We start from the raw sequence: 27,650 nt of genomic DNA on the forward strand, positions 1-27,650 counted from the left end.
AATGCACCAATAAATTAAATTAGAAAATTTTTTTTTCTTCATTGAGTTTACTGGTACATTTAGGTACACAGTACAGTTACATTCATTAGTGGGATCTTGTACCTTTACATGACAGGTCTTGGTTCTCATTTTTTTCCCTTTGTCCCTGCCCTCCCCCTAAACCTCCCCCCCATTTAAAAACACTTTATTTCCATTTTTTCATTTTCTCATATTTTTTTCTTTTCCCTCATTACCTTTCCCCTACCCTTCCCACCTTCCCTACACCTTTAGCCCTTTTCTTCCTATTTCACATTGTCAATTAGCCCTATACTTGTAGAAGCAGGTAATTTGGAATAAATCTTCCTTACATTCTTAAAAGAGAGAAAAAAAATTAAGGTAAAAAAATCAGTTTTTATTTCCCACATAATTGATCAAAAAAGTCACTATAAATTGCCTCAGTTTAGAGATACATTAGAAGTTTCTCACAGAACCACACAATTTGATTAGGAAGACAATTGTAAACTTCACATTTGCAAAATTTGTATCTTATTTTAAATAAAGTTATCCAGAAATGCTTGCCCCATACAGAAAAATAAATAATTAAAAACAGATGTATGTGTTTCTGTTTTAAAGTTGACTCTTTAGTCAGAAAAGTTTCAATAGACATACACACACACACACACACACACACACACAAACACATGTGTCGGTGCATACCCAATTAGGAAAAACAGCCCAAGATGTGTCCTAAAAAGACATTTTGCTAAGGCAGCATTTACAATTTACTATGTAAGACCTACAGAAATACATGATTTTTCTATACAAAGAATGTTTGCTTTAAAATAAAGGCAAAAGAAATCTAATGAGAAAATCCACTTTAGGAATCTCAAAATCAGTGATCCATATAGTAATTACATGGATATTACAATTGGCAATGTGAAAAGTAGATGTTTTATTGAAAATTATACCACTAACTTTAAGCTGGTCTTCAGGAGTTTGGCTCAAATACTCCACATAATAATAAAATACTTTCTGTTTTCTAGATAAAGCTACCATTAAGAAATATGATTTTTAACATGTATTAGCCATGTTTAATGATTTCATTATCCTTTTATGATTAACAATACCAATGCTCAGAAATGATTATCTGGTGACTTAGCAATAAAATAGTTTCACATTCATATGTTGTACATAGAGAAAAATTCATTAATATTTGAAAGAATGGTTTTTTTCCTTTAAATATTGAATTTATAAATTAGACTTTGATATATTAAATCTCTGATCAAGTCTTAATAATACATGCTTAAATTGCTTAGGAATCATACTCTATGGATTTTATATGACAAAATTAAATCAAAGTATATAACATTTAATTCCTTGAAATTTGCTAGATTACTATGTCCACTACAAGTAATTGTAAAAGAAATGAAAGGCAGGGCGTGGTGGTGCACGCCTGTAATCCCAGCAGTAGGGAGGCTGAGGCAGGAGGTTCACTGTGAGTTTGAGACCAGCCTGGGCTACATAGTGAGTTTCAGGTCAGTCTCAACTACATAGTGAGACCCTGTCTTAAAAAAAAAAAAAAGAAATGAAAACACTAAGAAAATGCAACTGCAAAATAAAAGGTTTTGTCATGCTTTCTACATGTAAAAAGAGATACAGATTAACTTATTAGTTAGACAATTAGTTTACCAGTTTTACAAGCATGCATATGTATATGGTTATGTAGAGCTATTCAATTTTATCATCATGTGTAAATTCTTGCAATCACACCAAAATAGAAATTAGAATTGTTCCATAAAGATCTCCCATAATGACCCTACATGCTAGCCCTTTATAGTCACACACACCCTTGTCTCAGGATTCTTACCCTATCTTTGCAGGGTCCAACAACTCACAGTCACTAATCTGCTCCCCCGTTCGATAATTTTATCATTTTGAAGCTTACAGAGGAAATCACACAGAATATGACATATAGAGATAGATATTTTAATGCAATTCCTGGAGATCCATTTAAGTTGTTGGATACAATAGATTTTTTCTTTTTTATGGATGTACCATTTATTTCTTTTACCATTAATGCACTGTGGGATATTTTAGTGCTTTCTTTTTTTTCCCATTAAGTTTATTTGTACATTTAAAGCAAACAATACAGTTACATTCATCACTGGGATCTTGTACCTTTACATGATATATCTTGGTTCTTGGTTTTTCCCCAAGCCCCTGCATTACCTTCACCCCCTGATTCCCCATTTACAAAGTCTTTGTTTCTATTTTTCCATATTTTTTCTTTTCCCTTATTTCCTTCCCCCTTCCCACTTTTTCTTTAGCCATTTTCTTCCTCTTAATTATACCATTTGAACATTATTTACACTATTTTAGTACTTTCTAAATTTTACCTATTATGAATACAGCTGCTATGAAAATTTGATTACAGGTCTAGAACTCAGAGTGAATCTAAGTTTTTATTTCTCTGGGACGTACATTTCCCATGAATATAATTGCTGGGTTGTATGGCATGTATGTATTTAGTATTTTAGACATACTATTTTCCAGTGTTACTACACCACTTTATAGTCCCACCAGCAAGGTATGAAAGATCCATTTTCTCTGCATCCTTGCCAGAAAATGCTATTAAAATTATTTTTACTGTAACTGTTCTAGTAAGTGTATAGCGATATTTCCTTGCGGTTTTGATTTCCCTAATGGATGTTATTGAGTATATTTTTGTGTGCTAGGTTAGAACTTGTATAATACTTTTTAGACAAGCATTAATGTTTTTTACCCATTAATTTTTAAATTCTTTTTAATGTGTGAATTTTGTATTTGGCATCACACAACAATTCTTCAACTAGTTCTAGATGTCAATGATTTTCTGGTATATTTTACTTTAAAAGTTATCTGGATTTGTCTTACACTGAAATCTATGGTCCACTTTGAGTATATTTTTATATAGGATAGAAGTTTTAACTTGAGGTTAATTTTTGGCCTATGGATATCAAATTGTTCCACTGTTTGTTTAAAAGCATTATTCCTCACTGAATTAGGTTTGAACATTTGTGAAAAGTCAGTTGTCTGTACTTGTATGGGGCTACTTATGGGAAATCTGTTCCACTGATCTATGTTTATCCTTGTGCTACTACCACACTGTTTTAATTCATATACATAGATTAGGCTTTTCAAAAAACTTTAGCTATTTTTGTTCTTTTATTTACCCAAAATATTTTAGGATACTTTTTTATACCTACAAAAGGTTTTCATGACATTTTGATTGAAAGTGGGTCAAACTCAAGATAAATTTAGGGAGAAACAGTATCTTTACTATGGTGAGTATTCAATCCATGAACAGAGTAACTATCTCCATTTATTTACTCTTTGATTTCTTTCAAGAGTTTTGTGGTTTCCAAAATTTGTATATATTGTGCAGGATTTATATCTAAGAATTTCATTTTGTTTTATAAGAATATAATTAATTTTATATGGCCTCACATCCTTTATAGAATCTAGTTGTTATAGAATCTTTGGGAGTTTTGTACAGATTGGCATGTCATCTGCAAATACAGACAATTTCATTTCTTCCTTTTCTATCTATACGTTACATGAACTTTTCCTGCCTTATTCTGATGGTTTCTGGCAATATGTTGAATAATGTCACTATGGACAACCTTGTATTCCTTTTCTTAGGGGAAAATCATTAATATTAAGCTTTTCTGAAAGAAGTAAGGCCTATGTCTAGATTCACTGTTTTTCATGTGTATGTTAAACTGTTCCAGCATCATTTGTTGAAAAGATGATCTTTTCTCCATTGGATTGCCTTTGCTACTTTGTCAAAGATCGGTTGGCTGTATTTGTGAGGATCTATTTCTGAGCTATTCTATTCTACTGATATACTTGTTTATTCTTCCACCTGTAATACACTGTCATGATTAGTATCAAAGTAAATACTGGAGTTGTGTAATGGCAGCCTCCCAACTTCATTCTGGAGTAGTGTGATAGCAATACTGGATTTTTTGCTTTTCTATATAAACTTTAGAATCATTTTGTCAATATACTATTAAAAGTAACTTGCTGGAATTATGATTTAGATGGAAGAGAGTCTAGATGAAGTTGACTAGAACTGATCCTTAACCCTGACACTTCTTATCCATGAACACAAAGTACCTGTTAGAATTTTAAGTTCATTTAAGTTTTGAAGTTTCTTTGTGATCATTTATATATGTTGTTAAGTTTATACCACAGTATTTCAGAGTTTTCTATGTCTGTACTTTTACATTCAAATTTCAATTCCTCATTGTTGGTATAGGAAAACAATCAACGTTTGTACATTAACCTGGTAACCATTTGGTTTTTTTTGGGGTACCAGAGATCAAACTCCGGTCCTTGTGCTTGCGAGGCAGGTAGCAGAACTTTTTTTTAATGTATTTGACCATTTATTATCAAGGCACTATAAATCTTAGCTATTTAAAAATATGGGACCTGCATAAAAAGGAACAATTCACATGAACATCTTTAATCCTGTATGTATCATTGCAGCATTATCAAAATAAATTTAAAAAATGACAGAATTACAAGAATGTTAATCCATATTCACAATGAAAGATTCTACTACACCATTATCACTAAAGTTAAAATAAAAAATTCTGAACATACAATGAAAACATAATATCCATATGCTCTATATCTACATATTAGAGAATATACATCATTTCAAAAGAAACATGTAACATGGATAACATGGGGCAAACGGCTAAGTTTACCAGTTAAAAATACTGTCTTCAGTTGGAAGTTAACAAAACACCTCAAAAACGACAAATCACTTTGGCTTCAACCAGTTAGGGGTTACTTTTACTCACATAGGAGAAAGTCTTAATAAGCAGTCCAGAGTTGACATAGTCAAACGGCAGCTTTGGGGAATTTCAAATCATTCTGTTTTTTCTGCTGCACCATAGATCTTTTCATCGTGTGTGTGTGTGTGTGTGTGTGTGTGTGTGTGTGTGTGTGTGTGTGTCTTTAGTCTCCAGACCTTGAGGCCACTTTCCATGAAAAGGTATGGGTATGGTAAATAGAAAATGGGTGAAGAAAACAAGCCAAATTGTTCCTCAAGCCCTCAAAGAGACCTCTACCTAATTCTCATAGTCAGAATAATGGAACAAAGTGTGTCTGGGCTTCAAGAAAGCCTGGTGGCTTATTTTCAATATTGCTCATAGACAACTTGAAGGAAATGTTTCTTTAAGTAAACAGGAAAGGGAGTACAAGCATTGGGAAAGAAGCTAAGGGTAGGAGGCTGGGGATTTAGCTCAGCGGTTCGGTGGCCTGCCTTGCAAGCACAAGGACCCAAGTTCAATCCCCGGTAGCCCCCCCAAAAAAGAAGCTAAGGGTAGGAGGCTGGGGATTTAGCTCAGCGGTTCGGTGGCCTGCCTTGCAAGCACAAGGACCCAAGTTCAATCCCCGGTAGCCCCCCCAAAAAAGAAGCTAAGGGTATTTGCCATACTAGTATAGAAACAGAAAACAGAATCAATACAATGAAGTCCACACAACCCAACAAAAATATCTCTAGCAGGAAAAAAGAATATCAGAGGTATTATTTAATTTCATATAAATAAAAGCATTCAGGAGCTAGTTAGAAATTCTGTGTTTTTCTGAATATGCAATGTATTTATGGTTTTAAATAGTAAATTATAATAAATAGATTGCATTCAAACTTTGGAAGGTAACTTAGGGTTTAATTTGAGGAACAGATATAAATGTCTGCATGAACCAAAGACTAAAATTAATGATTTAATGGTCAAACCTACAGATTAGGCAATGGTAATGCTAACTCCAGACTTAATTATACTTTTATTCCCAGTATCAATTATCTTTTAGCCCCTTAATGAAGAGCTGAGACTGAGGCATTCTACCATAGATTACATTCCTAGGCTGTGCTACCATATAAGTGTTCATGATAAGAATCACTGAAAATTTTTCGAAATTAATACTCATAGGTTCTACATCCAGGGAGAATTTTCACGTTTTTCCTAAGTGACATCCTAGAAAACATTCCTCCTTTCTCTGTATTCACAAGTCTTCTACTGAATGTGGGAAAAAGGAAAGTCTTCCAATACCAATAACAATAACAACAATAACAATACCAACAATTTTCTCCATAATAAATTCTCATATCTTTTTAAAAGTAAAGAATGTTCAAGGCTTTCCTATGGTCACCGCAGGAAGAGTACTCCACCATCATGTACTCAGTAACATGAACACTTGTGCTACAGAGTTTTCCACATCTGATTTCACATGTGCCTCTGAAAGGATGAAATCACTGGAGGCTTTTGCATTCCAATGATCTTGAAAGTTTTTCCCAATGCGAGCTGTCACTCCAGGTGCTTCTCTTAAAGTTGTTTTGATTCTTTGGAATTTACTACATAGACAATCGTGTCATCTAAGAATTTATCTTCCTTGCCAGTCTGTATAGCTGTTTCTTTATCCTGTCTTACTGTGTTAGCTAGAACTTCTTATAGAATACTGAATTTCAGTGGCAATCAGGGACATCTTTACCTTATTCCCAATTGTAAGTGAAAAACATTCAGTTTGTCACCATTAAGTATGAAGCTAGCCATAAGATTTTGTAGATGTTTCTTATCAATTTCAGGAAGTTGCCCTCTATTCCTAGTTTGCTAAAGTTTTTTTTCTTTTTTACCTTGAATGCCCATGAAATGTCTTTTATACATCTATTGATATGATCAAGTGATTTCCCTTCTTCAGCCTGTTGATGTGATGGATTACATCAACTTTTAAATGTCTAATGATTCTTTTAATTCTTTTGGAAAGGTATCTCCCTATTGATTTTATAGCAGCACAGTTTGTAATAGCTAAAACTTGGAAACAGCCCATTTGCCCATCAGTTGGAGATTAAAGAAGATGTGGTTTTTCTATAAAATGGAATACTACTCAGCCATAAAGAATGAGAGATTAGACTCATTCATAGGAAAATTGATACATATTGAAATGTACTCCTAAGTGAAATAAACAAGTCACACGTGTAAATACTGAATAGTTTCTCTGGTATGAATAAACTGTAATAGTACATAAGATCCTAATGAAATATCTGACATTGTGAAATGGGAAGAAAAGGGCTAAAGGTGTAGGGAAAGGGGGAAGGGTAGGGGAAAGGTAATAAGGGAAAAAATATGAGAAAATGAAAAAATGGAAATAAAGTGTTTGTAAATGGGGAGGGGAGGAGTGGGTGAAGGGAGGGTAGGGACAAGGGGAAAAAATGAGAACCAAGACCTGTCATGTATAGGTACAAGATCCCAATAATGGATGTAACTATACTGTATACCTAAAGTATACCAATAAACTCAATAAAAGAAAAAAAGAAAAAGGGAATAAAGAAATAAATGAAAGAAGAGACAAAAAAATAAATAAATGTCTAATGAGCCAAGTACTGCATACTTTCACTGTTTTTAAAGTTGAATAATATTCCATTATATGTAGTGGTCTACTTTGCTTATCCATTATGGATATTTGGTTTGTTTCCACTGTTTGACTACTAAAATAATGCTGCTATAAATATTCATGTACCAGTTTTTGTGAGAGTGCATATTTTCAATAGCTTTGGGTATATACCTAGGAACAGAATTGGTAGGTCATACAATACTCTAAATTCAAATTTTGGGGAACGGCCAAATTTTTCCCCAACAGCTACACTATTTTAGATTCTCAACAGCAATAAATGAGAGTTCCAAATTCTCCGTATCCTTGCCAACAAATGGTTGTCTTTTTGAGTATAGACTTTCTAGTGAGTGTCAAGTGGTATCTTGTTATGATTTGTATTTGCATTTTCCTAATGACTAAAGATGTTGAGCATCATTACATGTTTATTGACCATTTTAAAACATGCTTTAAAGAAACGTCTATTCCAATCTATTATCATTTTAACTGGGTTCTCTTTTTTATGTGCTGTTGACTTTCAAGAGTTATTGGTATGCTTGGGATATCTGAATCTTACCAGATATAAGATTTGAAAATGTTTTCCCTAATTCTGTGTCACACCTTTTTACTTTCTTTGATGGTGTCCTTCGAAGCACAAAACTTCAATTTATTGATTTTTAATTTGGTTGCTTCTGTTTTAGGTTTAATATTTAAGAAACCAATGCTCAATGAAGATTTGTGCCTGTCTTCTTCAAAGTTTCATCATTTTAACTCATCCATTTGAATCTTTGATCTACTTTTTGTATATGGTGTGAAGGGTCCAAGTTCATGTTTTTTTCATAGCAGTATTCAGTTGTGCCACTGCCACTATCATATATATATATATTTTTTTTTCACACGGTATTATACACACACACACACACACACACACACACACACACACACACACACATATATATTCATTCTCCACTGAATTGTCTTGGAACCACCACTGAAAATTATCTGTCTTTAAATGTATGGATTTTCTGGGCATGGTAGCATGCATCAACAGTCCCAAAGATGCTGAGGCAGGAGGCTTCCCCAAGCCCAGGAGTTTTGAGAACAGCTTGGGCAACAGCAAAACCCTGTGTCAGAAAAACTCAAAACAAATGTATGAGTTTATAGTCTTTTCACTCAATTTCATTAACCTACCTATCTATCCCATATGCTTATACTATTCTAAGCATATAAATGCAGCTTTGTATAAAATTTTGGAATGGGGAAACATGAGTCCCACAACATTTTCTGGACTGTTATGGTTATTCAGGAACTCTGGTTTCCATGTGGACTTCATGATTTGTGTGATATGATAATAATATTAAGTTTTCTGATCAATGAACGCAGGAAGTCTTATAATTTACTTTACAGTATTCAGGTTACAAGTCTCATACTTCCATGGTTAAATATATCCCTAAGTATCTTATCCTGTTTAGTGATGGAACTGTTTCTTAATTTCATCTTCAGATTTTTTGCTGTTAGCATACTGAAATGACTTATTTTTGTATATTGACTGTATGCTGCAACATTTTTTTTTTCTTTTTGGTATCAGGGAGGGGATCGAACTCAGGACCTTGCACTTGTGAAGCAGGCAAAACAGGATAACTTGACTTCTTTCTTTCCTATTTGTATCTCTTTCTCTTGCCTTCTTGTTCTAGTTAAAATTTCAAGAACAATTTTGGGGATTTTTTTCCTGGTAGTGGAGATTGAACTTGGGTCCTTGAGCTTGAGAGGCAGGAGCGAAACCACTGAGCTAAATCCCCAGCCATCAAGAACAATTTTGAACAGGAATGGTTAGAGCAGACCATTTGTTCCTGATTTTAGAGGAAATGCTTTGCATTTTTCCCCATTCAGAAAGCTTACTGTAAGTTTGTCATTGAGGAATAATCCTTCAATAGTTTCTCCAGGTTTTTTTTTATATCATGAATTTTGAGTTTTGCTGAAGGTTTTTTCTGCATTGAGATGACCATGTGACTTTTCAAATCATATTAGTGTATTACATTTATTGATTTGCATATGTTGAAACATTCTTGTATCTCTGGGAATGAAACCAACTTGGTTATGGTATATGCTCTTTTAATGTGTTGTGGAATTTGGTTTGCTAGTATTTTATTATGGATTTTTGCATTTATGTTCATCAAGGATGTTGGTATAAAAAATGTCTCCTTGTCTGGTTTTGATATCATATTTTTGATTTACAAAAATTTTTTACAGGAGGAAACAGTTTATTTGGCTCATGATTTCAGAGGTTTTGGTCCATGGTTGGCTCGTTCCATATTTTCTATTAATAAGATATATTACATTTATTTTATCTATTTGGTGCTGGAGATTGAATCCAGGCCGTCATGCATGTTAGGCAAGTACTCTACCACTGAGCTACATCCCCAATCCAGACTGACTGATTTTAAATGTTTAACCAAACTTGAATTTCTTTTTTTTTCCTCTCATTGAGTTTATTGGTACATTTTAGGTATACTGTACAGTTACATTCATTATTGGGAACATGTACCTTTACATGACAGGTGTTCTTGGTTCTCATTTTTTCCCCTTGTCCTCGCCCTCCCTTCACCTGCTCCTCCCCTCCCCATTTACAAACACTTTATTTCCATTTTTTCATTTTTTCATATTTTTTCTTTTCCCTTATTACCTTTCCCCTACCCTTTGCACTTCAAACTTGAATTTCTTTTATGAATCTCTCTTATTTAAGGCATAAGTACTTTTTAAAACTTTATTGAGATTGAATCCACAAACCATACAATTTGAATTTTAATATATTCACAGTCATGTAACTATTACTATTACTACATTCAAATTTTTGAATTCAAACTAATCACCTCAAAAGTAAATCCCATGCTCATTTTAACCTTTTTCTTTTGGTAGTAATGGGGATTGAACTGCGATGCATTTCCTGCCCTTTAAAAACAATTTTTGTTTTATTTTGTTTTGAGACAGGGTATCAGTCAGTTGCCCAAGTTGAGTTTGAATTTACAATCCTCCTGCCTCAGCCTCCCACAGTACTGGGATTATAGGTGTATGCCACCATGTAGGGCTACTACAAATCTCTTTTTTTTTTCAGCTTTAATTGAGTTTATTGGTACATTTTAGGGATACAGTACAGTTACATTCATTGTTGGGATCTTGTACCTCCACATGACAAGTCTTGGTTCTCATTTTTTCCCCTTGTCCCTGCCCTCCCTTCACCCACTCCTCCCCTCCCCATCTACAAATACTTTATTTCCATCTTTTCATTATCTCACATTTTTTTCTTTTCCCTTATTACCCTTTCCCTACTCATCCCACCTTCCCTACACCTTTAGCTCCTTTCTTCCCTTTTTGAAATGTCAGTAATCTTATTAGGATCTTATGTATTATTGCAGATTATTCACACCAGAGAAACTATTCGGTATTTACACATGTGTGACTTATTTATTTCACTTAGGAGTATATCTTCAATATGTATCCATTTTCCTATGAATGAATCTATTTTCTCATTCTTTATGGCTGAGTAATATTCCATACAAACCTCTTTATGGGATATTTTCAGCTAGCTTCTCTACTTTGTTGACATATAGCTGTTCATAATATTCTCTTATCCTTCTACTTTAACAATGTAAGTAGTCAGGTCCCCTCCTGAATGCCTGAATTTATTAATTTTAGATGTCTTGTTTTTCATTGATCAGTCTAAAGGCTACTCATTTTGTTTTATATCTTTTCAAAGAATAGCTCTTGGCTTGAACAATTTTCTCTATTGTGTTTATATTCTCTATTCCATTCATTTTATTATAAGCTTTGTTATTTCCTTCTTTCTGTGTGGTTTGAGTATACTCTTCTAGTTTTTGAAAATAGATTATTGATTTGAGTTCTTTATTCATCAATATAGAAATTTATAATAATTTCCTTTTAAGCAATGCTTTTGCTGAATCTCATCACTTTTGATATGTTGAGCTTTGTTTCCATTCATTTGAAAGTATTTTATAATTTTCTTTATGATTTCTTTGACCCATTTGCTATTTTAGTAGTTTTTTAGCCTCTGCATATTTGTGAAATTCCCAAATTTTCTTTTGTTATTTATTTCTAATTTAATTCTCTTGTGGTCTGAGAGGATACTTTGAATAATTTCAAACTTTTTTAACTGATTGAGACAAAGCTGATCAAAAAACACAGTATGTGCTTAAATAAAATTTATTCATTCATTTCCCTCAAAATGCTCCTGCATTCCTCAAATTCACTTAGCCCATCATTTTTGACAGTTTCTAAAGCACTTCTATTGGTTTTCTTTTGTGATTGCCTTAATGAAGTGTGATTAAAATTTTTGGTGAATGTTGCTGCCAAGTGCCATCCAATGGAAAGATAGGCTTGTAAAAATATTATGCTGTGTCCTCCTCCACCTTATTCATCAAATCTGGTACCAAGCAACTTCTAGTTTTTCCCTAAATTAAAAATCACCATAAAAGGTCAATGTTTTAAAATGATTCAGAACATCAAGGCAGCCATGATAGTGCAACTAAAGATACTTTCTTATTGATTTAGGAATAATTATGTCTTACAAATATGTGGTTTACTTTATACACGCTATGCCCATCAAGACAGATTTGTAATTGTTGCTTTATATAGATCAGGAGTAAAAGATTTACAATAATTACTTTTATTACTTTTTATAGGGCAGGTTAGCTATTGACAAATTTTCTCAGTTTTCATTTACCTGAGAATATCTTAATTTATGCTTCATTTTTTAAAGTATGTTTTTTTTCTGGATAAAAGATTCTTGGAAGCCAATCTTTTTCTTTCAGCAACTTGAATGTTATTCCATTGCCTTCTAGTCTTCATAGCTTTTGATGAGAAATCTATTAATGTTAATTGAGGCACACTTGTATGTAAAGAGTTGCTACTCTTTTGCTACTTTCATGAGATTCTTCTTGTCTGAAGCTTTTGACAGTTTTGATATGATGATATAGTTTTTAGTTTATCTTACTTGGAGTTTGTTGAACTTCTGGGCCATTATTTCTTCACGTATTCTTTTTATGTCTTTTTTTTTTCTTTTCTTCTGGTATTTCCATTATGCATTATGTAGGTATGACTTGATGGTCTTCCAGAAGTTTCTTTTCATTTTGCTCATTCATTTCTCTTTCTATTCCTTAGAGTAAATAATCTTGATAAATGTATCTTCAAATCTGTGAATTCTAATTATTTTATGGTCTGTGCAAATCTGTTGCTGAGACAAGTGAAATTTTCATTTTGGTTATTGCACTTTTCAATTCTAGAACTTCTAATCTGTTCCCTCCCCCTTTTGTTTTATAGTTACTATCTCATTATTGATATTTTGTATTTGGCACGATATTGTTCTCATTCTTTCCTTTCATTTTTTAGAGATGTTTCCTTTATTTCTTTGACCATATCTAAAATAGCTAACTTTTAACCCCTTTTGTACTAAGTTCAGTTTCTGCATTTGCTCAGGGAAAATTTCTATTGATTGCTTTACTCGTCTTTGCATGAGGCATATTTTCTTGTGTTCTGCATGCATGCTTCAAATTTTTTCTTTAAAACTGAATGTTTTAAATATAATGCATCAATCCTAAACATCATCTCCCTTCCTTTAGAGTTTGCTGCTGCTGCTGCTGTTGTTTGTTCATGTTCATTAATATCATGATTTTTGAGGGTAACAAATTTTATAAAGTTTATAAAGATTTCTTCTTTTGTGTGGCACTGTGTATATGTGAGAGATACCTTCAACACTCAGGCAGAAAGTTGACATCTCTGCTTTACCATTCCTTTCTTACTTGCAGAACCTGAAAGTCAGCCAGAGGCAGGTGCTTAAGGCCTGCTCTGATCTTTCGTGAACATGTGCACAGCCATACACATATTCATGATTTTCTTGATTTCCAGCAACTTGTTGTAGCTTTTTTTAAACTCAGCTTTTCTTTTTAAGCCTTTAGTTAACTTTTTATTTGCCTCAACTGTTATCTATTGCCAGCAATAAAATTAAACAACTATCTATAAAATTTTTGGCAAATTGCCCTGTAGTAGAAGTTTTTACACTGGGTGATGTCTGAATCACTGTAAACAAGCCTTGCAAGTAGGGTCTTCTAGGTAACTACTAGACAAGTAAAACAATGACAATATTTTGGGAATGAGGTTTTCAGGGCATTCCATTCCTGTTCTGATTTTTCTGGTAGCTGCTAGGCTGCTAGTTTTCACCATGATCAGGAACTGTTTGTTTTCAAGCTTAACAAGAATCTGAGGGTGAGGGGGTATAAAGCAAGTTAAGATGCTATGAAACTCATATTCTTACCAAGAATCAGCCATTTTTTTCTTGAATAAATTCTTCCTGGGTTGCCAGGCATGGTGATGCACATTTGTAATCCTGGCTACTCAGGAAGCTGAGGCAGAAGGATCACAAGTATGAGGCCAGTCTGATTAATACAGTAAATCTCTAAAAAATGGGAAGAGAGGGCCGGGGATTTATAGCTCAGTGGTGACACTGCACCACTGGCAAGTGTAATGTCCTGAGTTTGATTCTTGGTACCAAAAAACAAAAAATGGAACAGAGCGGGAATGTAGCTCAGTGGTAGAGCTCTTACCTAGCATGCATGAGGTCCTTAGGGTTTTATCTCCAGCACACACACATACTGTACACATGTGCACACATACATGAAACTTCTCATATTGATTCTGATATTATCAGTTTTCTCAACCTTTTATGGAGGTGAGGATTGTCTAAAGACCTCATTCCTCCAATTTTGCTGATATTACCAACTACCCTGGGACTTTTCAGAGTCAGATATTCTTGGAGACTAAGTAAAGTGGAATCCAATCTGTACTCTCTTCAGAAAATAGCATATTCTAAAATACAAATTCCATTTTTGGACTTTTACAATTAAGCTCTATAGTCCTATCAAGACCTCAAAACTTTGGCAATTCAGTTTCCAATTCTATCCTTTGTACTTTCTTTTAATTTTAATTTCCTTATTTGCCTAAATAAATTTTGGTATTTGTTTCTAAAACAAAAAGTCTAATTAGTGACTCAGCAGAGTAAGAGACAAAAAGTACATTAATTAAAACTTCAAGATAATAATCTAGGAAGTTTGTTAATCCAATATATACGCATATATATGAAAATATCTTCCTATCAGAAGTACTATCCTTATATGAATTAATCCAGCTTTTATTTAATAAAAGCTTCTTATTCATCTTGTGTTCATAAGTATGAATTTCACTTTTTCATACACGCGAAAGAAGAAATGCTACACGATTTAGGAATAATGTATGTTTTAAAGAATTCCCAAAAACCATGGACTCTTTTTCTAGGAAAATGAACATATATATGTAAACCTATTCACAATTTGAAGGGATTATTTGATAGTTTTCAGTCTGCAAGTTAAAAATACCTATTGAACAGAATTATTGTTTTGATGGCAAAAATATTCAAATAACATCTTTAGTAGGGCAGTGAGAATTCAAAATATTAAAATATCTGTAGATGATCTATAATTTATAAAAATATTTCATTTCAAAAGTTAATTTGTAAGTTATTTTGAATTTATCACATTTTTTTCTAAAAAAGCCCACAATATTAAAAATGGTTGGGGAATATTAAATTATTTTTCCTAAGGACAGGTCCTGTTTTTATGTGTCTCTGTATTTTAATGACCTATCCAAATAAACAACACATAGTAGGTTCTTAGGTCACCCTTAAGCAAACTGATTTCACTCAAAATGTTTGAATACAAATGTACTTATAAAAGAAAAAATATCGAGGTAATGATAAGGATCAAATAAACCACAATGCAAAAAGATAATGGTTAGTTCTAGATATTCATATTGGAATTTAAGGATTCCTTTTATTGTGTTTAATTTTACTTTGAAATTTGTTTCTTCTTAATAAAGTAACTCTTGCTAGAGTTTTCCATAAAATAGGTCATGTTTGTGACTGGACTGAAAGAGCAGAGGAGATAAGATGTTTTGCAGTGACTGGAAAAGAGTTGGGAGGGGATACATGAGGACAGCGCTATTCAAAGAGACTTTAGATGACAAAATGATTTACTAATTTTACATATATTATACATCCTATACAATATGTCTAAGTCAGAATAAAGAAAGCTAATATAAACATGGGCAGTAGAGGATATGCGAATTCCATTGCAAAAAAAAAATAGGTGGAGATGGTGGTGATACAATTTTGATTCTGTTTCTTGATTAACTTATGAGTCACTGTGCTGAAGAAGATGGAAGCTAGTCTGGTGTCCTAAATATGAAATGCCAATTGCATATTTTCACTGGAATACCACCGAATTCTGATCAGAATGAGATAAGTCCATGAGTAACATAAAGAGTTCAGCCAGGTGTGGTGCCGCACGCCTGTAATCCCAGCACTTGGGAGACTGAGGCAAGAGGATCACTGCAAGTTTGAGGGCAGCCTGGGATACACAGTGAGTTCAAGGCCAGCATGAACTACATAGTGAGACACTGTCTAAAAAAAAATAAAACAAAAAAACAAAACAAGGATTCAATTGAATATTGTTTAATATTTATAATTTGTATCATCATATAGGATAGATATAAAAAGAGTACAGGATTACATGAAGTTCAATGAGGCCTATGAGTATAAAGGATCAATGAAATGACTAGGTCTTGTCTTGAGGACAAGATTTGAAGATGTTTATATTGCCAAAGCAATGAACTAACACTTTAGTGATAGGCTTTCATATATTGTAGTAAGTAAAGGCAGGACTTAAACCCAAGGATATGGATTATATGCCAAGTCCTCTACTTTTTTGAAGTTTGGAGTTTGACTCCCTAAGTGATAGTCTGGTTCTATAGCTCCAGGGATCTGGCTGAAGAAATCTGTCAATAAACCACCTCTGGGAAATGAGAAAGTAATTAATTGTCTTCCTAAAATTTGTCTTTAGCTAGAAAGATATAGATTAGATAAATGATGAGACAAATCAATCCTCTGATGTTAATCTTGGGTTAAATAATAATACATGAATATTTATTTTACTTATTTGTAATAATACTTAAGAGGATTTGGTTTATATTTTACCAATTCAATACAAGTAATTTAATAATCGATTTAACACTTATTTTAAATTAGAATTTTGCTAAGATTATAATCAGCATTAGAACATTTAAAAGAAAGTTTTAAAAAATCTATTTATTTAATGAATTAGGTTTGTATAAAAAATCTCAGTACTTGTGAAAATTTTCTTTACTAGATAACTGATACAGAAAAATCAGAGTATATTAAACTCAAAGGCAGTTAAAAGTTTAAGGAAATAGTGCTTGTCGAGTGTGCTTGAAGCCCTAGGTTTGAACCCTAGCAGTGCAAAAAAAAAGTTTAAAGAAATATAGTTTAGTTGTAAAGTTTGCTTAAAGACAAATTTTAAATTTTTCTAAATTTATAAAACAATTTACATTCAAAAGCAGTTAATAGCCAACCTCAGACTATGAAATCATTAGTTTCTAAAATTTATCACAAAATTTTACAGATTAAAGCACTAAAACCAAATCAGTTAATGATTCTTTGCAAATAGCAACTTCTAAGAATCTTCTACAACTATCATGTGGATAATAAGAATTCAAAGGGTCACAAAGTATTTAAAAGTAATGATCCTGAAAAAATATATACAGGGACACATTAACTTGAGCTCACAGTATATGAGCTTCTACTGTCCAAAGTAAGATAACTGGATAAAACATAAACAGGTAGCTCTCTCTTAGATTTTATAACTTAAACCCTCAGCTGTACTGGTCTGGGGATTAAAAGTAAAAGTTTTAAAGAAGAATTCATCTTTCAATGGACTGTGGCAAACTCTAAAGTTAGAAGGATGCTAAATAGAAAAGGTACTGGAATAGTTATGCCATCTGAAATATGAAGTTTGGTTACATAAAACTATGGCCTAAAAACTAAAAAATAAATTAAAATGATTACATGTTATTTGAAAATATTTATACATATTAATAATGATTATTCATACCTTCTTACAACAAGTTTTACTCCTGCAAGTTCTAAGGGTACTGATTTTTAAAAATTTTTTCACATAAACTGCATGTGATTTAAACTAAATGTGATATATGTATATTCTAGTTCTACTAGATCATAATCTTAAAGGTTATGTAATTAGATAGAGCTAGGAGCTTCTTCTGAATCTGCAATTATCAGCTTTGCAATTATTTCCCCTCCCTTCTCATATCATGTCTCACACCATAGCACTCAAATTAGATTCTCAAAAAACATGTCCAGATTTCACTTTTTCCAGTAAAAAAAAATGGGTCCCTAACAATTATAGATGACTTTCTAACTCTATAAATAACTTTTTTTTCCTCAATGAGTTTATTGGTACTTTTTAGGTATACAGTACAGTTACATTCATCATTGGGATCTTGTACCTTTACTTTCTATAAATAACTCATTTAAATACTATCTCTTAGAATTATAGGAAACCAAAATGGAGTTTAACCTATCTCCACCCACTTCCCACTATACCACACCCTCTCCTTCCCCACCCCCAGATGAAGGTTAGGTTGGTAAATGGATTTTGAAGATGAAATAAAGCCAGACATCAAATAACTTACTTGAAATCCATCTCTTACCTTCTGTACTTAACCCTGGACTTGATGTGAACTTGGCTACATCAACAATTTTTACAGCAAATTGTTGCCCAGTTTCTCTGTTGATACATCGTCGTACAACACTGAAGGGACCCCTAAAAAATAAAAAGTCAATTTTAATTCATTGATTTTAATTTGTTCCTCTTTCTTCTTAGCATCTTACTGTTTCATTACCTATTATAGCTATACTACTGAATCACCAAGCCATTCTTTTTCAGACTCCTGAAGGAATATAGTTTTCAAAATAAAATTCAAGTAATCATTTTGAACATATTTTTCTGTAATTCATGAGGTACTTAATCATTTACAAATATTATTAAAACAGGAAATAGAAGCTAAATAATTAAATTTGCAATTCAAAATCATTTTTTAAATTCTAAAGGGGAAAATAATCACTGTAATATTCCATACAGATTATATCTTAAAATAAGTAAAGCCCATCATAGTGGTAGTATCTAGAACTTTATTCTTTCAAACCAGAAACTAAAGTCATTCTTCACACCTTCCTCTTATCTTTCCTACCACTTATCTAATCTTTACTAACAAGCCCTACTGAGTTTATCTCAAATATCTGTCAAACCTGCCTTCTTTCCAGGTCCCTTACCCTAATTTAAACTATTACCATCTTAGTTGTGTTTACTGAAAAAGTTACTTCTCTCATTCATTCTTGTAGTAATGTTTTAAAAATGAAAATCTGGTATTGTGTCCCTTCTTAAAATCAGAGTGGGGAAGGGAGGGAGGGAAGAAGAGGGAGGGAGGTTTCTAGTCAAGAACCAACATATATAAGTAATTCCTATATAGAATAAGAAAAAGAATATACTCCAATAAAATCTGGGCAAAAGACTTAACAGGCATCTTCACAAAGAGAAAACCCTGGATGATTTGGTCTTCAACAACCTCTCTACTCTCAAATGAAATTACAGAGAAATCCTTCATTCTCTTGACTTCAAATTAGAATTTTAATTTGATACAAGAAAGCTGCAGAGTCACTGCTCCAGCTATTTGCTTACCAGTCTTCTCCTCAATCCAAATTGATCACTTCTAAATCTCCTACTTGAAGTTGCTAGGATGATTTTAGAAATAGCAATACTCAATCTCAAGCAACACATGCCCCCATAAACAATAAACAAATAGTTTCTTCAGATTAATAGTTAAGAAATAAACATCAGATTACAAGATAACCAAAAGACAGATTGGTGCATGTTTGTGAACTATTTTTTTGTTTGTTTTTGTTTTTCGAGACAGGGTCTCACTATGGAGTTGAGATTGATCTAGAACTCACTATGTAGCCCAGGCTGGTCTCGAACTCACAGTGATCCTCCTGCCTCAGCCTCCCGAGTGCTGGGATTACAGCAGTGCGCCACCACGCCCGGCTTGTGAACTATTAACACATAATGCAATAGCAATACACTGCAGTGGTTTGTTTGATGTATGCTTTAAATTATTAAATACAGAAACATGCATGTATGTAGTTTTCACCTGCTGGCGGAGGCAGATTAAAGAGTACCTTCACTGGCTTTGAGAGATACAAACAGTACACATGGATGCATGTACTCATTCAGCATATGGTAAATAATTCTTCATTTACACTAGGCCACTTGTGATACTGCTTGCTTTAAACTTTGTGTTTCTTTTTTCAGTTAGAGGACATGCAAACAAATTTAATCTAGACTTTAAGATTCCTCCACGATCATATGAATACCATCATGAGGACATCAATTACACCACAACTTCAAATCTCTCTCTTCAAACAATCTACTAAAGCTAACCTGGGAGAAGAAGAAAGGGTAATAATGTACCTTTCAGAACTCTATAGAAAGAAGGCCTTTTCCATAATCACTCACAACTGTTCAAAGGTTTACCTCTGTGACAATATAAAAAAGGGAGATAGGATTCCCACAAATGTTTTTACTTTCAACCTGGATGCCTAACTTGTGATTATTTATTCTGACAATAGCAAGCAATTTCAGGAAATGCTTAATGTAATTGGTTTTTGTCCACACATAAGCATTTGGGACTATATTTATATATACTTTTGTGCAGTGTGCTTCAATTCACTAGAACATTTTGGAAACTTTCCAAGATCTGTATATGGGATTGTTCATGGTCAATCGAGTCAATTCTTTACTTTCCCCCGCTTGAACAAAGGTAAAGAAGAAAGAATAGCTTATGTCCCCACCCTTTTAGTAAGAGTAAAATTAAAAGACTTAGAATGGAGAGAAAAGGGAATAAGGAAACAACAAAACTCGAAAATTTTTAAAGTCTGTGAATAAAAATCAAATTAAATCCCTAATTTTTTGAGCCAATTTTATAATAAGGCAAAGAAAATGAGTATACATATGAATTATTTAAGACCTGAAGACAAATCACAGGTAAACCATTTGAAAGGTCTGTTCTCTAACGATACCCAGCAGACTGACAAGGGTAAACTAAATGCCTTAAAAAAGACATGCAAATATACTCTGAGGCTTTTTTTTTTGGAGGGTGGGTGTGTGATTTAATCCACATGAAATTCAGCAGAAAAATTTAAAAGTTGGCTTGTTCTCTCCTCAAAAAGGGGTAATAAAGTATGTGTAATGCATCTACTACAGTACACTTATTAATTACCCTTGGATGACAATTTAGAGAAGAGCAAAAATTAATAGGGCCAAGGTTTCAGTTTGGTCTGTATCCTATTTTGATGTTTGTTGATCTTTCATCATTAACTTTAAAAAATCTATGGTACAGTCAATTATTAAGTATTTATGTGGGAAAATATTCACAGAGATAGTTTGTAAGTCATCATCATAAAGTACTATCTTTCCATATTTATACTAATTATTGCCTGGGTATTGATCCAAATGGAATAATACCTTACAGTATTTCAGATTTGATTAAATATACACTTTCATTCAACTCTTTACAAATACTAAATATTGACTGAGCTTGTAATACAGGTTCTACTTGAGGCAGATGGCTACCTATAGCGGTCTGTATTTTTAAGTAACAGGTCAATTAAACCAAATATGTTATAAGTGAGTATTGTTATGATATTCCCTAAAGATAGTCTAAGTCACTGGTGGTGAACCTGTGGTACTCATGCCACAATGGGCTGTTTGTATCAGTGAATGGTCTAAAAAGATTGGCCATCACTGATCTAGGTAATAATTCTGATGCTGAAGATATATATACATATTTTTTTTTCTTTTAAATAGTTAGAAATAAATGACATCATAATACAAATTACACTAGCAGGTTGGCTTCCAGAATAATAGGGCTGATTGAGCATAGTGCATTTAATTTACTTCTTTCCCCAAGCCCCACTAAAATTCCATCAAAATAGTTTTTAGAAAGGACTGGGAGAATGAGAAAACATAACAGTAATAATTAAATTTGGGAGGCAAGACAGCAGATGGAGTGATGGTGACTTAACAGAATTAGGAAAGCTGACCTGCAAAGAGAAAATATAAAGCCCATTCAGAACCATATGCATTTATACAACAGAATCCTCAAGAAGCTCATGATTTGGTACCACCAGATAAATGTGGAACTAGAAGTAAAGAAAGGATGGGGTTAAGATAAAGTATGAATGAAATTTGTTAGTGACAAATTTCTTTTATACCACGGATAACTGCTCCTTCAGTAAAACAGAATCTTAGAACCAGAGACAAGGCCATAGAGGAAATGGGTACTATATGAAAACTAAGGGGAGTAGGAGGTCACATACACATGCAATACTGACAGCCTTAGTCCCTTTTTCCCTAACAGGGAATACTGGAAGGCAATTCTTTACCCTTAAGGCAGGAGAGGAAACGATTTCTATTGGATGACTGACCTGCCCAGAAGGACAGATAAAAAGATTATGACACAACTTTCCTCAGATTGCTCAGCTAGGTTCCCCCTCCAGCAAAACCCACAGTCCCCAAGTCATACTTGCCCCTACAGAGCTCTCTCAATCAGCTTTTAGGCCCTCTGTTTCAGGGTTTCCAGCCTGAGCACTATTAGCATTTTGACCTGGATAATTGGGGGGAGCAATGTGCACTGGATTCACCAGATGCTAATAGCTGTATCTCCTAGCTTTGACCACCAAAAATTTCTCTAAATACTTTCAAAAGTTCTCTGTGGGCAAAGGTGCTCCCAGTTGAAAACCACTGCTCTATCACTTATGTTGAGTAGACACCCAAGGCTCCTGAGACATCTGGCAAAAGTCTATTTGGAAACAGGGGCCAAAATAGAAAGACAAACTTAGAAGAAACAGATCATACAAGAAAAACACTTCAAATTGCCATTATTATCTTCAGAAAGATGTTACAACCATGAAATAAAAACACAACTTTCACAAAACAAAATAGAGCTCTTAAAAACCAAACACAGAAATAAATTGAATACTTAACATAAGGATTGACAGATAATGTTGAGAACATCTACCGGAACGTAGAACAAAAATATCATAGCGTATGTTGTGGTACCTTAAAAAAATAATTGAAGGAAATTTCCCAGAACTTAAATCACGAGTAGTCCAATTTAAAAGACTTGCCGAGAACTCAGCAAACCACACACCATTGTGAAATTTAAAATCACTGTGGACAAGGAGATTTTCAGGTTTCCCGAAGTGGAGATAAGAGTATACAGAGGGGAAAGATGATACAATCCATACACAACAGCTCAGGAATCAGAATGGCTTCAGATTTCTCAATGGCAAAACTAGAAGTAAGAATATAGAGGAATACTTTCATAATCCCCATGGGAAATCATTTTTAAACCTTTATTTCTACATTTCACCAGATTATCTTTTTTTTTTTTTTGGTTTTTTGAGACAGGGTCTCACTATGGAGTTGAGACTGACCTGGAACTCATTATGTAGCCCAGGTTGGTCTTGAACTCACAGCCATCCTCCTGCCTCAGCCTCCCGAGTGCTGGGATTACAGGCGTACGACACCACGCCCAGCTCACCAGATTATCAATAACCAAAAAGACATTCCCAGGCATGAGAATGCCCAATAAATTACTTGTCATACAAGTTTTCTGAAGAAATTATTGTAGGAATGTATTAACAAAACAAGAATGAACCAATAAAAAGGACACCATGAGATACAAATAGGAGCTCCAGGGTGGGTAATAGGAGGGATAAATATGATCAAAATACATTATACACATTGAAATCCCTCAAAAATGTGAGGGGATAGAGCAAGGGAATGGACTGGAGCAGAGGTATGTTATGTGTATGTATAAATCTGCCAAAATGAATCCCATTAATCTGTATAATCAATATGCACTAATAAAAATGTGGAAAAATAATATAAAACAGAACAAAACAAAACAAAAGAAGCAAATGAGGAGGAGGAGGAGGAAGAAGAAGTAGGAGGAAGGAAGTAGAGGAGAAAAAAGAGGGGAAAGCCTAAGACATAAAGAAAGGAAATATGAGGCTGACCGCCATGCATCAAACCTAGGGGCCAACCAGTCTAAGAGACAGCAAAGATTCCCACTACTTCGGATCACCTTTTGAACCTGAAAACAATGGCTAGATGAGCTGAATCCAGATCTTTCTGTTTTGCTTTTTCTGGCTATGGGCCGATGAGACTCTCCTCTGCTTCCTGGGCTAGCAGAGGACTCTCACTACCCTCCACTGCAATGTTCCGCTTTGAACGATATGAACTATTCCTGAGAGCTGGAGGCAGGTGCCAGAGAGAAGAGCAGGAAATGCAGAGGGACTGGTGCTCCTGTCTGTACTTCTGCTGGACCCGGCTTACTCTGCACTACAGCTTCAATGTCTTTCCTGCAAGGGAAAAGTCCCGAGTCCTGGGATTTACTAGTGACCTTGCCAACTGGGTTCCCAGAATGGGCTCTTAAACTCCAGATGCTGTTTGGCCATTCATCTCTTTTAAGTCTTTATAAATAGTCCTTTTCTTACACAGCTGTTTGAGCTTCCAAGCCAGTCTTTAAAGACTAAATAATATTCTGTTATGGGATATATATAGAGGGGGTAAACCTATGACGAAAACCAAAATGAATGATTAATACAAAAACCAAGATAGTAATTTGAAGGGAGAGACAGGTTGTGCTGCGAGGGAGCAAAGAGGCTTTTGAAGGCACTAATAATATTCTATTTTGTAACCTGGACCATGCATTCACAGCTGTTCATTTCATTGTATTTTTATTTTTATGTAATACAAGAAGATGTTAATAAAGAAAAAACCCACTTTTCTTACTTCCATAAAAACAAAAATTCATAACAAAATAATTAATCATTAATATATTGTGTATCATCATCTTAAAAGAATGATCAAAGTGTTACTCAGAGTACATGTCATAGACAAAAAAATGACTTTCAAAGAAGAAACCAACAGAAGACAAAACTTTCACTGTTAATTATATTTATGGTTTATATACACATACATACTTTATACCCTCCTTCATATACGTATTTCCCCATTGTAGAATACTTTTAATTTTTATGCATTGGGTAAGTCCCTATGGTCTTGCTAATCAAAGCAAGTCTTAATTTTTTACTTATCAGCATAATACAAATTATTTTAAATACCTATGCATGTATCCATCAACAGTATATTGTTCAGTCTTTAAAAACTGAGTTGTACGCACAGACTTAGCTGTGTAAGGAAATTTAACTTATCACAACAAAACCTTGGTGTTATACATGTAATATAAAATTCTCACTGTATGAGAAGTTCACAAAACACATTCTATCTCAAGAAACCCATAATAAATGTGGAGAACTTGTCCACATCACAGGCTTGGAAGCATCATTACAATGAATTGTGTACTGTGCGTGCATATGTAGAAAAATGATAGACAATAAGAGCAAGTAATTTTAGAAAGGAAAGTGAAAGTAAAAAACCAATTTGTATATATTTACACACACAACACATACCCACAGATTTGATAACTTAGTTGATTTCTTATTGCTCACAGATTCCATATCTGTAAATCTGCCTGCTTGCTAAAATTTACTGATAACCTTAAAGTCAATACTTATGGCACTTTTACAATTATTTATGGATATGCACATAGTGGCAAAAAATTTCAGTCATCAAATGAGTACATGTTGCCAGCTGAGGTCAAACAAGGTGATAGATACTCGGCTTGTTCTAGCTGTCATATCATAAACAAGTGACCTTTGTGAAGTCTGTTTAGTTCTTTTGGGGGGTGCATTTTATTGATAGTTGTGCTACTGAAGACAGTCCTTGAGCATAGTGCTGAAACGCTACCTGGTATTCCTGTGAACAAAAAGGCTGTGATGTGTCTTACAGAGAAAATATGTATTTTATAAATGAACTTCATTCAGGCATAGGATATAGAATTGCTGGCCATAGGTTCAATGATAATAAATGAACAATATATATCAAAGTGCCTTTAAACATATGTACACATAAAACAAGGTTATCTATTGACTGGCTGATAAGAATGTTATGACCTAACCCTGTATTTCCTTTAGGAGCAATGATTCAATATTTGCTCTTTTAACATTTTGGTAACTTTTACAGAACATAATTACCACAAACAAGAATCAACTGTGCATGTGTGTGTGTACATGGGAAAAACACATATGCATACATGTATGTGTGTATTTGTATTGTGTAATATATAGCAATTCCTTTGTATTTGCAGGAGATAGGCTTCAGGATCCCTTGGAGATAACAAATTCCATTGATGCTCAAGTCCTTTAAATAAAATGACAAAGTATCCATATATAACCTATGCACAAGCTCCCGTAAACTTTAAATTATTTCTAGATTACTTATAATACCTAATACAATATAAATGCTATGTAAGTAGTTGTTATACTACATTGTTTGCAGTATAAGGAAAAAGTCTATACATATTTAGTAATGATAAAATTTTTTCCAAATATTCTTCACCTGTAGTTGAATCTATGGATATGAAACCTGCAGATAAAGAAGGTTGACTGTATTATTTATAATATGTAATAATGTTATATAGTCTTTTAAATATTTATTTAGAATCTAATATGTACCAGCCACTGTTCCTAATAAATATTTAGTGAGGGATGAAAAATGACAGACTAGAAACAAATAAGCTGTTGATATATTTATCATATCATAGAGTTTTACACAAATATATAGTATATAAAAATTTGAGAAATTGTGCTTCTAGATATTTCTCTGACAGTTTACTACATCTGTATCTTTGTTTATATAGATCTGTTATTCAGAACACAGGGACATTTTTGGTGGGTAGGTATAAAGGAAATAAAAGCTAAAATATAATAGTCATAAATGACATTAGCAATAACAAAATCTTGACAAGTATCCTGCAGACATATAAATTTATATAAAAATGATACCTAATAAAGGTAACAATGGTCTTTTCCCTCTTCAACATTACTGAATTAGTCATTGCCACTAAAGAAGAGCTTATGCATGTCATATCTTCAGTAAAGCCCTTCTTTGTCTTCTTGTCATTTTGTGGTGTGACACAGACTGAGAATGTATCCTGACACTTTTCTCTTTAATATTATTAGTACTCATCATCGGATCTAATACATATATTCATATACACATACCATGCTGGGTAGCTTTACATACACTGACTAAACCAAAAGAAAGTTTTCCTCTTCATAGCTGGAGAAGCACACATGAAGTGGAAAATTATTCAAGTCTCAGGAACTGTTGCTTAAATGTTAGTAATCAAAGACTTGATAAAGGAATTAGTTCTGTATAATTCAGATTGTTCTTGAGGGAGGCTTATTTGAGAAAGTTAGCAATGGATCTCCAATAACCTAACAGACCAAAGTGTGTTCACTTGTCAAAGCTGAGTAATTCAGAGACAAGACTAGCATTTACTAACTCAGTACTTACTTAATTAATGCCTCTGTCAGGTATTAACAGTTCAGTTAAAAGTTTAGTAGGCCTTGCTTTAATTTCATGTAACATGACTTCTCTAATCAGAGTCTACATATGATACATTCATCATTTACTACTTTTATGAGAAGACTGCAGATAATATACAGCAATCTCAGCTCAAAGCAAAGGTTCTAGAAAATTTGATAAGTGTGGGGGGTGAGTGGGGTTACAGTCAATGCAGAGCAATTTGTTAACTCATGTATGATGGAGTAGAGGTCAAGAAGACTTGTTAAAAAACATTTCTGTAATCTAAGAAATAGGAAGAAAGCAGATATAGGTGGAAGAAAATGAGAAAGAAAACAAGATAAACATATCCCAAAGTAAGAGTTCTGACTCAGTTATATATGGTTAGGCCCTCTTAGCTAAATATAGAAAGAAATTTCACAGATATTGAAGTACTGTACTGATATTTAAAAAAATTGATTGATATCTGCACATTTTATCATATTCACCTTATTTTGCCCAATGGAAATAAAACAAAAAATACAAAGAAAAAACCCAGAAGGTTAATACAGTGATTCTTACTTTCAAGGAATTACCAATCTGGCACAATGCTATTGGTATATATAAATATTAGTATAGAATTAGTATAAATAGTATAATTATATAGAACTAGCTACTGAAATAGTATAGTAACACTGTACAAGTTTATTGTCTATGGATAGGAAGACAGACTGAGAAGGCCTCTATGAGACAGGGAAATTCAGAAGGGGCTTGGAATGATGAAAAGGAGTTTTTTTTTTTTTTTTT

The 27,650-nt window shown here is 33.4% G+C and overlaps 1 protein-coding gene across 3 annotated transcripts in view; it reads right to left on the minus strand.

Annotated features, from left to right (window-relative positions):
* The window catches only part of Cask (calcium/calmodulin dependent serine protein kinase), a 290,329-nt gene extending 272,240 nt beyond the window's left edge, over window positions 1-18,089 (minus strand). For all 3 annotated transcript variants that reach the window (XM_010610602.2, XM_010610601.2, XM_010610600.2), the window contains exon 1: window positions 18,022-18,089. The gene's annotated coding sequence lies outside the window, so the exon portion shown is untranslated. The remainder of the gene's footprint in view (window positions 1-18,021) is intronic.
* Window positions 18,090-27,650: the final 9,561 nt, after the last annotated feature.

This window comes from Fukomys damarensis, unplaced genomic scaffold (genome assembly GCF_012274545.1).
Source record: "Fukomys damarensis isolate Sample0158 unplaced genomic scaffold, DMR_v1.0_HiC HiC_scaffold_39, whole genome shotgun sequence".
In the NCBI taxonomy this organism is placed as follows: domain Eukaryota; kingdom Metazoa; phylum Chordata; class Mammalia; order Rodentia; family Bathyergidae; genus Fukomys; species Fukomys damarensis.